The sequence below is a fragment of the Nuphar pumila genome, chromosome 10 (genome assembly GCF_984573655.1).
Source record: "Nuphar pumila chromosome 10, dmNupPumi1.hap1.1, whole genome shotgun sequence".
NCBI classification, from domain to species: Eukaryota; Viridiplantae; Streptophyta; class Magnoliopsida; order Nymphaeales; family Nymphaeaceae; genus Nuphar; species Nuphar pumila.
This window is the reverse complement of record NC_143258.1, coordinates 35,404,340-35,419,659: the sequence shown is the minus strand read 5'-3', so window position 1 is coordinate 35,419,659 and position 15,320 is coordinate 35,404,340.

Here is a 15,320-nt window from a genome sequence, read left to right as displayed (position 1 = left end):
CAATATTTGAACTACAAGAAGATGTGCTACAAGGTGGCAGCATTGGTGTCATCCTTTCTTAAAGACAATATGAAATGATGTTGTTGCACTGCAAGAAAGTGACATCGTTGGACTTAAGCCTTTGGTAGTGGGATTAGGTGTGTTGTGGAGTGGTCTTGTTGATGAGGATCTTCCTCAAGGCGGAATGACAAAACACAATGTTATTGGTGGGATCGAGTGTCTTACAAAATGGTGTTGTCACTGAGGATGTTGCTTCTACAATAGGGATGAGCGAAGCAAAGTTACGCTATGTTAATCACATTTGCTCGAGTAGGGGGAGTTTGTATTGTTCGTGTGAGTATTTATGTTTAGGGTTTGCAACAAACACAATATTTAGATGAACATTATCATACTATGTGGGTGTCTATAGGTGCATCAAATGGTATACAAAGTGTCGAGACATTTTAGGGTTCCAACATGGAGTGGGTAGGTTGCTGATGGTGATGTCATCAATATCAAAACTTGGACAATCCAAATGATGCATCTGCGCATGGTATAATGGATCATAATAGATCCTATGTTGTAGGTTACCAGATGTTTTGGTTCAAATTGTTCTAAAGTACTAACTGTTTCGGGCGTTGATTACACATAGATAACTGTCGAGAGTGATCATCTTTGGACTTATATTCTCTGGTTCTCAGAATGATGTTGAGATCATTCTTTTGTCTCCAACTTTGTGTCCCCATTGTTGTGTGAAGCTTTTTTGGCATGAGAGTGTCAGGATGTGTTACTCTAATGACTCTATTTCATTGCCATCTCCTTCACCCTCGGTTGCGCTATACTATTTATATGTGTGAGTCTTTTGACAAAAACACTTTCATAGATACATACGCAAGTATAATGTGGTGTTTGCCTTTACGTCTATGAGAGTTAAGGGTAAAAAGGCAACACACTGAACTAAGGGGCTTTCATGTTTTTTAATACAAGGGCAATTGTATCATATAATCGACTATTTGATCCATGTGAATGAATTGTCAAAGTTCTTGCAAGTATACAACGATGTTTACTTATGAAGCCCAAACGTTACAACAATATCTACTTATGAAAGGTGCGATTTCTACAATGATTTATACCTTTAAAGCATGAACGATTTATACATTTAAATCAGTAGCGATTTATACATTTGAAGTATCAACGATTTATACGTTTGATGCAATAGCGATGTGTATTTATAAAGTTACCTCGATTTGTACTTAAGTTTGCTAAATCTTACAATGATGTTTACTTATGAAGCCAAATATTGTGATGATTTGTAATGTTGGTGATTGTGTAACAAATGTGATAATTTGTAATAATATATACTTGGGGAGGCGGTTGTAACATATAATGATGCAGTTAGATTTATGTGTTGTGCAGGTTAGCAATGACTAAAATTCGTAAGACAAGAAAGCCCCCATCATTCGATGGGATGACTATTGGAGAAATTATCCGCCAGTCCGATACATATGAGCATTATGAAAGGTACCAAAATATAATGAAGATTGAGAATGATAAAGACAGGGACAAAGCCTTGGAATTGTATAATGCAGAGCATTATCAATCAGATATTGAGGATGAAGAGCAAAGGAAGAAGGATGAGGAAGAACTAAAGATGAAGAAGAAGAAGAAGGATGACGAAGAGAAGATAAAGTAAAGGAAGAAGGAGAGGAATGAAAAGCAAAGGAAAAAAAGGCAAATGAAGAAGGAGGGGGAGAAGGAGAGTAAAAGGCAAAGAAAGAAGGAGGAGGAGAATGAAAACATAGAAAAAAAAGGCAAATGAAGGAGGAGGAGAAGAGGGAAAGGCAAAGGAAGAATAAGGAGAAAGAAGAAAAGAAGGAAAGGCAATTGAAGAAAAAGAAGGAGGTGGAGAAGGAGAGGGAAAGGCAAAGGAAGAATAAGGAGAAGGAGGAAGAGAAGGAAAGGCAAATGATGAAGATGGAAGATGAAAGGCAAGAGAAGAAGCATCAGGATGAGGAAAAGAAAGAAAGGCAAAAAAAGGAGAAGGAGGAAGAGGAAGAGGAAGAGGAAGAGAAGAAAAGGCAAAGAAAGGAGAAGGAGGACAAGGAAGAGAATGAAAAGCAAAAGAAGGAGAAAGAGGACGATGAATAGAAGAAAAGGCAAAGGAAGGAGAAGGAGGATGAAGAAGATAAAGAAAGGGAAATGAAGAAGCATGATAAGGAAGAGAAAGAAAGGGAAATAAAAAAGCAAGAGGAGGAAGAGAAGGAAAGGAAAAGGAAAAGGAAGGAAGAAGTAGAAAAGCAAAGGAGGAAGGCGAATGAAGGAAGAAGGAGAAAAGCAGAGGAGAGAGGCGGCGGAGCGAAGTAGCAACAAGAAAGGCAGAGGAGGATGAGAGAATGAATGAAGAACAAGAAAGGCAGAGGAGGGAGGAGGATGAGCGAATGATAGAGCAACAAGAAAGGCAGGTGATGGAGGGAGGGGATGAAGAGGAGAAAAGTGTGACAAAGGTACGTAAATTGCTCATGTCTATCATGATTTACTATGATAGGTATTATTGTGTATAACGATTACTATGTATAAAAATTAATGTGATATCGATTACTATGTATAGCGATTACTGTGATACCGATTACTACATATAGCAATTACTGTGACCTATGTATAACGATTACCGTAATAGCGATTAGTACGTATATCGATTACGTAATGATTTACTATGATAGGTATTATTATGTATAGCGATTACTGTGATAACCATTACTGTGATAGCGATTACTATATATAGTGATTACTGTGATAGCGATTACTGTGACCTATGTATAGCAATTAGTACTTATAACGATTACTTTGATATAGATTATTGTGTATACGATTACAGTGATAGCGAGTGTGCAATGATTATTATATATAACGATTACTGTGTACAACGATGTGTAGAAGTACAAATGAGACTAATTTTGATTTGATAAGAATAATATGTTATTCTGTATTACAGGGAGGTCAGAAGAGAAGTAGAGCACTAGGTGAAAAGCTTAGAGGGCGGTGTTAGTGGTCTGTAGTTCTGTTGTGGTATGGACAGTTGAGTGAATATCAGAAGGACCAATTAGGAAATATGCACTTCGATGACCTTCTGGACCAACATTATTTTGAAACGTGCTGGAACACCATAACCCACCTGGTCAATAAGTGAAATCATAAGACAAACACATTCCAGTTTGATTGTTTTGAGGTGACCATGACCCTAGAAGATATGATGTGGATTATGGGTCTTATGTGCATTGAAAGTGCTCTCCTAGCACAAGATTCAAACTATAACGCAAGAGACAAGTACACAACCCTTCTACGAATGTCGATGGAGGACTGGAGTCAATATATTTCTCTTGGAAGCAATTCATATTAATGAAAATTTCTTCTTTCAATAATAAATGAGAATGCCGATTAGCTACATGTGCATCTGAAAGAGCTCACCAAGAGTTGCGCGACTTCCTTCTTTATTTTTTTGTACTTACTTTATTTTCGGATTTGTCTAGTTCGGGGTTAAGTTACCTGTGGCTGCAGTTCTTGAAAGACTTAGATGAAGTCGACAACTCTGCATGGGGTGCTGCTATGCTCGCATACTTGTACAGTCAACTTTACCGTGCGAGTAAGGGTACAAAAATTGTTATAAGATTTTGGTAATTTGTTCAGGTAATTATTTATTACATATTTAGTAGTTGTAGACTAAGATCGTTGAAGGTTATAGTCTTACTAATATATTGTTTTTTGTAGGCCTGGGCGTGGGAGCATATTGTCGCCTTGTGTCCTCAATGTGGCCCTACGATTTATGGTTTTCTCAAGATCGGCCGGTGGGCTACAATAAATGTCAAGGAGGATAATGCTAAGTTCATTTTAGATGGTCTGCAATTAAATGAGGTAAATGGTTTAAAATCGTTTACAATCATTTTAGCATTTATCATTCATTAGTATAAATTGTTGAAATGTTTAGCATTCTTAAGTAATCATCGCTGCAGGATTTTGTCTTCGTTAGTACAAATTGTTATCGCATTAGCATTTAACATTTTTAGTATAAATCATTCTAATGTTTAACATTCTAAAGTAATGATCGTTGCAGGATTTTGTATTCCTTAGTACAAATCATTATCGCTTTAGCATTTAACTTTTATTAGTGTAAATCGTTATAATCTTTAGCATTCTTAAGTAATGATCGTTGCAGAATTTTGTCTTCATTAGTACAAAACATTATCGCTTTAGCATTTAACTTTCATTATTGTAAATCATTGTAATATGTAGCATTCATTAGTGTAAATCATTTTAATACAAAACACTCATTAGTAACAATCGTTGAAATATATTTAACACTCGTTATTATAAATCATTTTAATATTTAACATGAATAATTATGTCTATACCTAAACTACAATCTCCAATATACAGGTTATGCGGAGACCGTATGGAGATGGGGAGGACGAGGACCAAGATGTTGTTGCTGAGGCTGCGACACTGTTTGGCTACGATATTTTGTTGTTTAGCAAATCTGAAGCCAAATTGCAGCATGATAGTCGAGTTCCTCTACAAACTATCTTGGGACAGTCTACCCCAAACTATCTTGTGGAAGTGAGAAGGAAGATGAATAGTGGTGAGGCCAAAAACGTGAATTGACACGAACGCTTCAAAAAACAATTGAATAGCTGGAACAAAGGAGGTATTCATGCCATAACATATGATTATAAAGAACGACAATATGACCCCAACTATTTTAAAAAATATTGGAAACCCATGCATCAAAATCTGAAGATTGAGATGAAGCAACGTGGAAATATTGGGAACTCATGTATCCCTCCAGTCCCCCAACATGTCGTCTCCTAGCATAGAAAAAATATCCATTGTGTCCCTCCGGCTACAACTATGATTCTCTCAGTTACAGTACACGATGATGAGCGAACACAACTCACAAAAAAGAACGTAGTCTCCGCCTCAAGTTTAGAGATGTTGGCGGGAGAGAATAAAGAGTTACAGAGCTGGTGCAGAATTTGGGGAGACAAATGCGGTCACAATATGGTACACTGGTAGAGATGATTACCAGTAGTTTTAATAAAATTGAGAAAACCAAGAGGCCATCGAGGAAAGAGAATCCACCAAGGAAAAGAAAGAGACGATTTATATGTCATAGTCCATCTGAGTCATCAAGTACCACTGAATAAACATTATGTGATCTTTGTATCTCGATAATTATTTATTATAATTCTATGATTATTTATTGTAATTCTATAATTTTTTTTTTGCAATGTGACATTCTATAAATGTACAATTCTTTATTTAATAAGTGTAACACATAAGTGCCTCTGAACAAATCGTTGTAATGTTCAGCCTTTATAAAAAAAATTGAAGAAGCGGTTAGCGTTGTGTACTGTAGAAATTATGATTTGCTTTTACGAGCTGTTTTCCTATCATGATTTACACAATTATTGATAAAAGGCTAAAATGATTTGTATGTATGAAGGCTACATGCTATCACGATTTGCTTGAAACCGATTAGCTTGCAACCAATTATAATTCTTTGTTGTAACGTAACATTCAATAATTATATAGTTCTTTCTATAAGAGATCACAATTTGTTTTTTATAGAAGAAGTGTTCTATCACGATCTGTACATTCACGAACATAAAGTAGAAATGATTTGTTCTATCGCGATTTGCATTTACGAGCTTTGTCTATGTGAATGATATATCCTATCATGATTTACACAATGACTAATTCATAAAAGGCAAAAAGGAAAAACAATAAACAAATCAACACAATGTTTAGACTTCGTAAAGTACAAATTGAAGTAACTTCAATGATACAAATTGAGGTAAATTCATAAATACAAATCAATTTTATTTACAAAGACAAACAATGACATATTATTGTCGCGGTAACTTCATAACTACAAATCGACATGATTTACAACCACATTCATTTACAAAAAATGAGTATTTAGTTACAATACATCATGACCAATGGCTTGGCTCAGATACAATACATGACCATTATCATCAAAGAAAACAAATATCATCATCAGCATCACCCCCACGTCCAAATAGTGATGTGCTTCGAATGCAATTCAGATGTGTATGAAATCTAGCTTGCTAGTGCAAAAAGCTTTGAGGTAGAGTTGACGAAGTTGTAGAAGGTATGGGATCCCAACAGGCAGAGAAAGTGGAGCCTGCAAGACTGTAGCATATTTGTCATGAAGTATATTGAAGATTAGGCAGATATTTTTTCAACTGTGAAGGATGGTTTGCGAACGATGGAGGGTCTGACAGTAGGAATAAATCAAATAGATAGTCATCAACATCACCCCATACAAAATATGTGTGCTTGCTTCGGTATGACATCAATGATTGAGGATGATTATGATCGTTATATTCTGCATAAACTTTGATGTACTTCACGACAAATATGCCACAATCGTATGTGTCATGAATATATTGATGTATAAACAGAAGATGGCCACCATAATCACCATCGAAGATTATCCAGATCTTTCCTCACGGCATGAAACAACTTGGTTATCAACATCAAACCCCATCTATCAAGCATAGGTATAAAAAACACAGAAGAACAAAGAAGAAAAAAAAATACAAGAAAGAAGAAGAAGAAGATGAAGGCAGAGGATAAAAAAGAAGAAGAAGATGATGAAGGCAGAGGAGAAAAAAGAAGAATAAGAAGTTGCGCTGCCGCGAAAAAGAGGAAGAGAGGTTAAATGGATTAGGGTTTTAGACCTGGACAATGGGTCGGGTCGGGTCAGGTAGGGTTTTAGACCATATTCTTCTTCTTCTTCTTATGTCATTCTTTTTTTCTTCATCTTTTTCTTTTTTCTTCTTCTTTGTTCCGCATACAACCAACCCAATCCAATCATTCCTCCACCTAAACCCATTCTCTCAATCGAATACATCCCATCCCACCAAATTCGTTTGACCTATCACGGTATTTGTACAACCATGGACATAACGCAAAAATGATTTATCCTATCACAGTTTGCCTTTACGAGCTTTGTCTATGTGAACAATATGGCGTATAATGATTTACATAATGACTGATCCATAAAAAGCGAAAAAGAAAAACAATAAACAAATCAACATGATGTTTAGACTTAGTAAAGTATAAATCGAGGTAACAATTGCAAATCGATATGAGTAAATCGTGATATTACATATCGATATCGTTCACAAAGACAAACAAAGACAATTCGAGACACAAATAGATCCTACTTAAAAAAAAAAGATTTGGATTCACTTATGATCTTAATGAGAGCTAAATGGGTCTCACAACCAACCCAATCCAATCACTCCCCCAACTAAACCCATCTGACAATCTTATTGCGTTTGAATATCTTATTGCGGTTTGCCTTTACAAGCTTTATCTAAGTGAACAATACGTCCTATCGCAATTTACACAATGACTGATTCATATAAGGCATAAAAGAAAAATAATAAACAAATCAAGACAATGTTTAGACTTAAAAAGTACAAATCGAGGTAACTTCAATGATAAAAATTTAGGTAACTTCATAAATACAAATTGATTATGTTCACAAAGAAAAACAAAGACATATCATTGTCGCAATAACTTCATGTTATCATGCAAAATTTTGCTTTAGCTTTCAAACTGACCTTTTTAAAAGATTTAAGAAAAACTCGCCTATGTTTTGAAAATATGGAGAAATTGAGAGAGAATGGGACTCGCCTGTCGATACGAGGTTCAACCATTCCTAACTCCATAACCAGGGTTATTCGAACCAAGGATCGAATATTGTGCCTTGCTTGCTTAACTGTCTGAAAATTACTCTAAGTCCTAGAATACACAAGGAATCATACATATGCTATAATTTTTGAAAAATATTAATTGAAAACATGATGCATGCTTGGAATTATTGGAAAATACTTTTGAAATTGATATATTTTGAGAAAATTGATTTTTCTGAAGAAGGATTGGGCATGTGGCCTTAGTCTAATTTATGCAACCTTATTCTAAGTGGTGCATGAATGCTATTTTATCAAAACACTTTTTTGGAAAAGGATTTAAGAAAAATCATTGAGAAATTCCCCTTTGTTTCAGAAATTTATTTTGTATAAAAGGGGTTTTTGTGCCTTATAGAATTTGAATGAAATAAATTCGCTACATATTCCTGACTATGGCTACGAATATGATTTGAATATATCCTATTAAATCCTAAAATGAGGGTTTTAAAATAAAAGTGATGGAAATATGCAATGATTTTTGAAGATAGATTAAGAGTGTAGGTTGTTTATAACTTAAAAGAAGATAAATCTGAGTTTCATTTGTATTCAGACTATGGCCACAAATATGAACTCCACTAAGTTTATTAACTTCTTAAAAGAAGGTACACATGCCATTCATGTTGACCATTATAGAATTTGAAATATGCATATGAATCATCAACCATAACAATTAATTATTAAAAATAAACTATATGCAAATGCAACCCTAATTTATGCAGAAAAGGAAATTTCCACTATTTTTGGTTTTTTATTATAATTTACATTGAATAATTAAATAATAAATAAAGAAAGGAAAAAAATAAAGAAAATACAATCTTGATCTTTCCTGCAAAATCAACAAACAGGTTAGTAGAAAAATTTAGGCTTTTTTGAATTTATCTAATAATATTTAGAAATTGAGAGATTTGTCCGGATATAAGCTATTTTTCCATGCCTTCATAAAAAAAATTAAAATAAACTAAATAAACATGCATGATTTAATAAGCTATGAAAATAAATAGATCATAAAATTAAAAATTTGGAATTGAGGGCAAAAAGACCAAAATACCCCTAAAAGTTTAGAATAATTGCAAAATAGTGTTTAAAATCAGGATTTTCAGAAAAGATATTTGAAATACGCTTAATCCGAAGATCAAACAAATTCAAAATGATGTCAAATCCGGTGGAGAGCACCCTGACATGATTAAGAAGATAATCAAAGTCTGAAATCATGAAAACAATTCATGAAAATAATGAAATAAATAGAAAAGATTAAATTTAGTCATATTTCAACAAAACAGGACTCTACGAGAATCTGATTTTTGAGAAACAACTAAACAAGATATCAAATGACTTATAAAAATCATAAAAAATGACATGGATATTGTTAACAACACTAAAAATAGCATACAACCAAAATATATATTTTTATGATTATTCAAAAATAAATATTAAATAAAGAAGAAGAAAATAGGCTATTAAACATGCTATTTTATACCTATCACGGTTTCCGAATAGAATAAAATATCAAAAAAAAATAAAAATTTATGAGATTTGACAAAGATAAACTAGACATGATGACAGAGAGTCTCTTTTTTATAGATTAGCAAAATAATCTTTGGTTAGGGAGATATGATTCTGGCAAGATGCACTTGATTCTGACCAATGACTAACGATTCAAGAAATTAGAGTCTGGTTCTTGGTTAAAATAAAATAAAAAACGACCTGAAAAAATCACCAAAATCACAAAAAAAAACTAGACATGTAAATAGAGAGATCATTTTTTACGGATCGAAAAGATCATCTCTGGTTAGGGAGATATCACTTCGACAAGATGGTCCAAGATCTGAACTGTGCCTGACAATTCAAGAAGAACAAGTTCTGAGTTTAGGTAAAAATAAAATAGTAAATGACTGTCAAAAAACACAAAAATCACACACAAAAAACTAGACATGCAGACAAAGATGCCACTTTTTACGGATCTGAAATATGATCTTCGATTAGGGAAATATGACTCCAACAATTTTCTCTTGATTCTGTATAGTATTTTAACGGTGCAAAAAAATACATTTCGATTCTTAATTTTATAAATGGATCATCAGATGCCCAAAAATTGTGAGATTTTTTCAGATTCATGCAAACATGTGATATAACCCTCATACAAAATTTAGATCAAAACTATAAAAAAATGCACATCAAATAATGTTGTTAATGCGAGGCCAAAATCAAGATTTGCGCAGGGCTGTTAAAGAGCTTTAAAGAACTTGATCTATCATGCATAAAACAAAAAAGCAACTATAGATGCAATATTTTTTTATTTTTTTATGGACGAAATTATGTGAAACTAAATCTAATATGCATATAAAATAAAATAAAATACAGAAAATGAAAATAGCATGAGATTAGATTTGATGTAGTCGATCAAAAGAGGGATTCGATCTATGAAAGATCAAATCACCTTCTTCTTATTGGCTGAGATGAAATACAACATTCAAGAACAAGATACATGAAAGAAAAACGTAAAAAAAATGAGTTTACCTGCAGATGATCATGTTCTTGATATTACCATACAAAAATTAGATGAAAAAGAAGAAAAAAAGAGAGGGGACGACAATATGTTAAAGTAAAAAAAAAAAAAAGACAAGGGGATTATACCTTGAGGCTGAAAGAGGGAGAAGCTTGAGAGGGGAGAGAGAGAGGCTTGAGAGGATGTGAGAGATGTAGAGGAAGAGAGGGGTCGACCCCCCAAAGGCTCCGATTTATAAGGATTTTTTGGGCTAAGAGATAGGGATTCTAGAGCGTTTTGAATTTTCTAACCAATTGGTAATTAACAAGTTTTAATAACTTTGGAAACTAAAGGGGCAATTTTTTTGGAGGAGTCCTAAGAGAAGCTTGTTTTGACTTTTTAACTTCTCTTATTTATAACTAATTGAAACTCTAAACAAAAGCCCCAAATGAGGCACCACCTACGTGGGCCCCATATTTGGTTTTTAAAACAATAAATAAAGGTTTTGAAAAGGTTTAAAAACAAAGTTAAAATAAAAAGATAAAATCACAAGTTAAAAAAAATGAAGATGGAGTCCTAAATCCACTAGACTTCTGAAATTACAAAAATTTAGAAAAATGAAATGAAAGGATAATTAAAAAATGATGCCACCTAGGTGGGTCTTTTGGTTTTGGATTGGATCTAAGATCCATTTTGAAACTTGAGTTTGATAAAAAAATCTGAATCGAAATCTGAACTAGATCCAGATTTGACATTGAAAAAGATTTTTTTTTTTCTGAAAAGGGCATTTCAAACTGTCAAAAGTACTGGGCTTGGATGTAAGATATAAAAATCGTTTTTTAAATCCCATGTTTGAAATTGAAAGAAAAGCTTTGAATTCAGATCTGTATCCGAAGTTTTAGAATAACAAATGGATCTAGATCTTGAACCATGAGCTTGATCCAGGTTTAAAAAGGATGAAAGATCTTGGATAGAATTGAAAAACGAATCTTGGATCTCTATAAAATAGAAAAAATGGCTTCTAAATCAGAAATAGACTTAAAAAGTGGATCGCGGATCAGAAATAAGGTGGAAATGGATATGAGATCGAAGAATGGATCTGAGATGACAAATGATTGGATTTTGGATATCTGATGAGATAATCTACGTTTCAGAAAATAAATCGAACTCTGGATATAGATAATAAAGTGAATTGAATAACAGGATCCAGGTCCAGAGTAGAGAATGGATATCGAATATCAGATCCAATCCAACTTGAAACATGAATTGGATCTTGGATATAAATAGAATATCAAATAAAGGAATTGATTCGTGTCCAGATTGAGAATTATCCCAACTTGGAAATTGCCAGAATTGCCATTTCGAATGGGAATGATCAATATCAGAAATGGTTTTGCCCTGCAAAGCAAAGAATGACACCAGGCTGAACTGGTTTAAATTGGATTGAACTGGATTCTAGGGTTTTTAAACTTAGATGAACTAAAAAGACACTGACTCAACTAGATTCCAAGACTAGATGACTGAAAATAAACACAATTACAAGGGGAATGGTGAGAAATACACTATAGAGTGATGTGAGTAACGAGAATGTGTTGGGTTTGAGCTAAAATGAAGGTCAGTTATACTGAGGTGAACTAAATCTGGAAATAAAATACTAGCTCGATTGACTGAGGTTAGCTCAATTTTAGCTGAAATGGACTCCAAAAATGTAAAAAAATGAATTTAGACTAAAACTGGACCACTTGAACTTCTGATGAGCTCAAGTTAGACGCATAGGATCGACTGGGATTGACTGACTTAGAGACAATTGGATGGAATTCGAGCTAAAAAGATGAGCTCATTTCTCAGGAAATGAACTAAATTTAGCTTAAATGAACAAAGTTCACTAATTCCGATCTCAGGTGAGCTAGAAATGACTGACATTCTAACTCTTCTGAACTTAAAATGAGCTTGGCTGGGTCTAGCTAACAAGGATCTAAGATGACCCAGAGATAAAATGACTTCTAAACTATAATAGACCTAGGGGTTAGACTCCTATACTATACTACAGGGGTCGACATCTGTGAAAGATGGGTGTCCGGAATGAACCTGGAAAATTTAGAGTGTTTACAGATGCCCCTCTTTGCTACTAAGCCGGTTGAAAGCCAAGCTTAGTGACAAAGAAAAATACACCAAATTTGGATAATAAAATATCCCAGTTATAAGATTTGGGTATGAAAGAATTGGTTTTTGGAGAAATATTGTGAAACAAGACAACAAAAATGGAAAAAAATTGCACCTCATAGGAATGAGACTCAGGCTTAACCCTTGACCTGAATGGGTAGAAAATACCTTATAGAATTGATCTCAGTTTTGACCCTTGCCTGAACGGAGGGTTTGAATGGAGTCCTCGAGAGAAAAGATTGAGAAAACTATGATGGGACCTCCGGATTTAGCATAAAGATTTCAAAAAGGGTTGCAAAAAGGCAAGAAAAATGAGGGTCCCTAAAAGCTTTGAAAAGGGATTGAAAATGGGGTTCCTCATGACTGAGACTAAATAGCTTTTAAAAATGGCCTTTTACGAAAGTAGTAGGTTCGACCTCAACCTAAAAATGAACTGTCTATGGCGGGACAGTGGGGAAAGTAGAGAAGTGTGCTAAAGATTTGAGAGCCCATACACTCAAATCAAAAAGAAGGGAAAGATCTTGAAAACCCAGGTTATCAAGTCCTAAAAAGGGATAAACAACGCAAGATATATCAAAAGGACATCAAGCTCTCGCTTCTTGTCAGAATAGCCAGGAGATATTACCAATAAGACAAAAATTGTAGTTGATCCAAAAATGTTAGAAATGTTCATATATGTGTGAAAGCTATTCTCTTTTTCTACCTAGAGTATTACCTCCAATTGAGCTAACTCTATAGAATCAAGAATCAAATTCAAATTTGTTGTTGTTGGGTTTCTTCAAAGAGACTATGCATTTTCTTGATATAAAAAGAGAGGAATTTGTTCTCAGTTTCATAAAAGCAAGTTGATGAAATGATATTGTAAAAATTTCACATAGGTAAAGATGATTCTTGGCAATTTGGCAGTTTGATACCTAGGGTTTACCCATCATGATCTTTGTGCACTCTTTGACATATAGAATTGAGCTCTTTTGGGGTTTGGTGGGAAGTTCATCATATCAGCCTTCAACTCAGAGATATTTTGAATCTTCTCTAGAAGAGCATGTCACATCCTCCTTCAACTTGGAGATGTTCAAAGCCTTCTTTGCCCCCAGGGATTAGATTCATGTCATAAAATTGCCTCTTTGGTTGAAAATCTTTTCTGATAGCATAACACAAGTACCTTTTAAGATTTGTCCAAAAATTCTTCACATCAGCCTTCAACTTGGTGATGATCTCAGTTTTTCCTAAAAGCATACATCATATCTTCCTTCAACGTGGAGATGATCCGAGTCTTTAGTGTCCCCAAAGATCTGAACTCACCCATCAACCTTCAACTTGGTGATAATTGAGAGATCCATTTTGTAGGTAATACATTAAGCTTGAATGATTGAGGAAATTGAGTGGATTCTTTATCGCACGGGATATTTCCACTGCTCTATTGTCAGAAGGATTGTCTTTAAGAATGTGTCATTGCTATAATCAATATCAATTCACTTCTAGCTTTTCAACATCATTGAATTTTCCTCTGCAGACCATACCGAGAATCTTTCCTTCATCCTTTAGGTTGACCAATAGAAAAAGTTTGAATTTTCTTTCTTATTTCGCAAAAACTTCACCCTTTTGCAAAGAATACTAGAGGTAGTTTGAGGTGAATCCTTGTGCATTGAATAAAATTTTTGAAATCAATGAATATTTTTGGTAGCAAATTGGCAAAAATCCTGTAGTCATTTTATGAAAGAATTACTTTATATCAGATTGATAAATCCGTGACTAAATTTTCCTCTCTTTTCCCCAAAAGAGAGACTCAGACTTAACCCTTGACCTGAACGAGTGAAAAATACTCCCTCTTCTCAAAAGAGGAGGTGTTTGCAAAACAAAACTTTTGAAGAGAAATTAAGATTTCGTCAAAACTCCATAATGTTAGGCTTCTCTTATTAAAAAGTGGCCAATAGTAAAGGTCGAGAAAAATATCATAGAGGAGCGAGTCCATCACACTCACCCTAGAAAAGGGTTCTTTATGACGGAGGAGGCCAAAATGAGAAATTGAGGGCCACAAAAAAATTGAGCTTTCGTCGAAACTCTCCCTAAAAAAAGGGTTCTTTGTGTAAAAACTGGTTATTGTTTTGCAAATGGTTTGCGAAGAAGTGAGTCCCTCCAAACTCTCCCTAGAAAAAGGGTTCTTGCGAACGAAAATTGATTGGTTGCAAAAGGAATAAACTCCCTCAAACTCTTCCTAAAAAAAGGGTCCTTTATAAAAGAAATTGATATTTAAAATGTTGGGTCAATTTAAAAGTGAGTTCAAACCAAAGGTCAAATCTTGAAAAGACTGTCATTGGCAAAAATCGCAACCCAAAGGTTTAATGATAAATGGTTGGCATTAAGCTTGGATTTTGATAAAAGACCAGTGCGAGGACTGGATTTGAAAGAAGGACCAGTACGAGCACTGGATTTTGATAAAAGACCAGCCCGAGCACTGGATTTAAAAAATCGACCAATACGAGCACTGAATTTTGATAAAAGACCAGCACGAGCGCTGGATTTTGATAAAAGGATCGACACAAGCACTGAATTTTGATAAAAGGACCAACACGAGCACTTGATTTTAGAAAATGACCAGTACGAGCACTGGATTTTGAAAGAAGACCAGTACGAGCATTGGATTTTGAAAGACCAGCATGAGAACTGGATTTAAAAGATTGACCAGTACGAGCATTGAATTTTGACAAATGACCAGCCCGAGCACTGGATTTGAAAAATCGACCAGTATGAGCATTGGATGTTGATAAAAGGACCAGTGCTCTGAAAGTGCTTGATGATCGTGATGGGAGTTTTCAATTTCTCCTCTTGATATAAGAAAATTCATGATTTTGAATGGATTGTCATAGATAACTGTCGGGTCTCAGGATTATCCCTTATCCTGAATGGGTAAA